The 2500-nt window shown below is 37.7% G+C and overlaps 4 non-coding genes across 4 annotated transcripts; 2 read left to right on the top strand and 2 right to left on the bottom strand.

The window, feature by feature from the left end:
• Positions 1 to 742: 742 nt before the first annotated feature.
• On the bottom strand, positions 743 to 814 carry TRNAQ-UUG (transfer RNA glutamine (anticodon UUG)). Its single transcript has one exon. It is a non-coding gene; the product is annotated as a tRNA-Gln (tRNA).
• Positions 815 to 975: 161 nt separating this feature from the next.
• TRNAL-CAA (transfer RNA leucine (anticodon CAA)) lies at positions 976 to 1084 on the top strand. Its single transcript has 2 exons — positions 976 to 1013; positions 1039 to 1084. It is a non-coding gene; the product is annotated as a tRNA-Leu (tRNA).
• Positions 1085 to 1364: 280 nt separating this feature from the next.
• TRNAG-CCC (transfer RNA glycine (anticodon CCC)) lies at positions 1365 to 1435 on the top strand. Its single transcript has one exon. It is a non-coding gene; the product is annotated as a tRNA-Gly (tRNA).
• A 937-nt stretch (positions 1436 to 2372) lies between these two features.
• On the bottom strand, positions 2373 to 2444 carry TRNAQ-UUG (transfer RNA glutamine (anticodon UUG)). The gene has a single exon. It is a non-coding gene; the product is annotated as a tRNA-Gln (tRNA).
• Positions 2445 to 2500: the final 56 nt, after the last annotated feature.

Raw genomic sequence — 2500 nt, 5'->3', positions numbered from 1 at the left:
CAGATTTCAATCATTCAGTCTTTATTCTCAACTTACCAGTGCCAGGTAAGTTGAAGTCAACAGTTCTTATGGAGCAATTTTCCCCATTGCACTTTTATCTATCCTTAATACAGATTTCAATCATTCAGTCTTTATTCTCAACTTACCAGTGCCAGGTGCAGTATGACACCTTCTATAAAGTCATTTGCTCATTATGGCTTCATAGCAGGTGTTTAGAATTGATCATTATCTTTAAGTCTGAATGCTTCTGATGATGACATTTCAAAGATTATTTTCTGGATTCTGTTCTTTTGGGGTGTCATTATTCGCTGGTTGTTAAACTCTACGGCATGTATCCTTCTTTGAAGTCATTCTCTTGGCCCTAGACTAACATTGTCTTAATGTGATGCTCTTCATTGGGGATTAACGATTCTGACCAGGAATGATCCATCCTTTTCCATTTAAAATAGGAAACTAATCACTTTATTATAGTCAGAAGAATAATGCATCATCTAGGCATTGATACCAAATGATTTATGTTGGCCTGATCCATACCCATGGTTAAGAAATGAAGCATTTCTAGGTATGCATAAATGCTTGAAAGAAATGAAACCTAGCAGATGCCAGAGATGTCCATTGGTATCTAATGTCGAGAGGGCTGACTCCAATTTGGCAGATTATATATGCTTAAATTAGATTTTAAGAAAGAATGTTTTGTTAAATGTAGCTTTCTCTCGATGTGAAATTTTTAAAAGAAGCACATAGGTCCCACCGAGATTTGAACTCGGATCACTGGATTCAAAGTCCAGAGTGCTAACCATTACACCATGGAACCCCTACCTGACTCCACCAACTGGAAGAACCCCTGGATCTCAGATCTTCGATAACGGTAGAATATCACCTCTCACTCAATTTCAATAAAAGTGGGTAATTGTAAGGAAAATGTAGACTTTGCACAAGTAGCAGACTTTTCCTGCCAAACATGCTACACACAGTGTCAGGATGGCCGAGTGGTCAAAGGCGCCAGACTCAAGATCAACTTCTTCCGCAACCTGGGTGTTCTGGTCTCCACATGGAGGCGTGGGTTCAAATCCCACTTCTGAAAGCTTTTTCATATTTTTTGCTTTTCATTCTTAAAATTCCATCCTTTTACATTGAAAATAGGAAAATGATCACGTTTTAATGGGCAGAAGAATTCATCGTCTAGGCATTGAACCCAAATGATAAGGTAAACATTAAGGTGGAGAATTAAGGTTTTCACCCTTTTACCACATGACTATTATGAATTTATTCCCGAATGGTGTGTAGTATATTTTTACAACAGAACATGTTAGAGCAATGCTCAAAGAGTGCATCTTGACAGTTAGAGTACACCCATGCAGCTTGCGCTAGTAGTGTAGGGGTATCATGCAAGATTCCCATTCTTGCGACCTGGGTTCGAGTCCCAGCTAGCGCATTGTGTGACAATGCTAGTTTTTATTCTTAAACTGCACATGTGACTTAGCTATAATTTAGAAACAGTGATTATATTGTGCTTTGATTAATTACATTTCTGATGAGTTTTATTTTTTCACTGGCTTTAAGAAATCTTTACATTCCCAAGTTGAAGTCAACAGTTCTTATGGAGCAATTTTCCCCATTGCACTTTATACAGATTTCAATCATTCAGTCTTTATTCTCAACTTACCAGTGCCAGGTAAGTTGAAGTCAACAGTCCTTATGGAGCAATTTTCCCCATTGCACTTTTATCTATCCTTAATACAGATTTCAATCATTCAGTCTTTATTCTCAACTTACCAGTGTCAGGTGCAGTATGACACATTCTATAAAGTCATTTGCTCATTATGGCTTCATAGCAGGTGTTTAGAATTGATCATTATCTTTAAGTCTGAATGCTTCTGATGATGACATTTCAAAGATTATTTTCTGGATTCTGTTCTTTTGGGGTGTCATTATTCGCTGGTTGTTAAACTCTACGGCATGTATCCTTCCTTGAAGTCATTCTCTGTGCCCTAGACTAACATTGTCTTAATGTGATGCTCTTCAATGGGGATTAACGATTCTGACCAGGAATGATCCATCCTTTTCCATTTAAAATAGGAAACTAATCACTTTATAATAGTCAGAAGAATAATGCATCATCTAGGCATTGATACCAAATGATTTATGTTGGCCTGATCCATACCCATGGTTAAGAAATGAAGCATTTCTAGGTATGCATAAATGCTTGAAAGAAATGAAACCTAGCAGATGCCAGAGATGTCCATTGGTATCTAATGTCGAGAGGGCTGACTCCAATTTGGCAGATTATATATGCTTAAATTAGATTTTAAGAAAGAATGTTTTGTTGAATGTAGCTTTCTCTTGATGTGAAATTTTTAAAAGAAGCACATAGGTCCCACCGAGATTTGAACTCGGATCACTGGATTCAAAGTCCAGAGTGCTAACCATTACACCATGGAACCCCTACATGACTCCACCAACTGGAAGAACCCCTGGATCTCAGATCTTCGATAACGGT

This window comes from Pelobates fuscus, chromosome 10 (assembly GCF_036172605.1).
Source record: "Pelobates fuscus isolate aPelFus1 chromosome 10, aPelFus1.pri, whole genome shotgun sequence".
In the NCBI taxonomy this organism is placed as follows: Eukaryota; Metazoa; Chordata; class Amphibia; order Anura; family Pelobatidae; genus Pelobates; species Pelobates fuscus.
The sequence above is the reverse complement of the archived record's forward strand: the minus strand, read 5'-3'. Positions and strand labels throughout refer to the sequence as shown.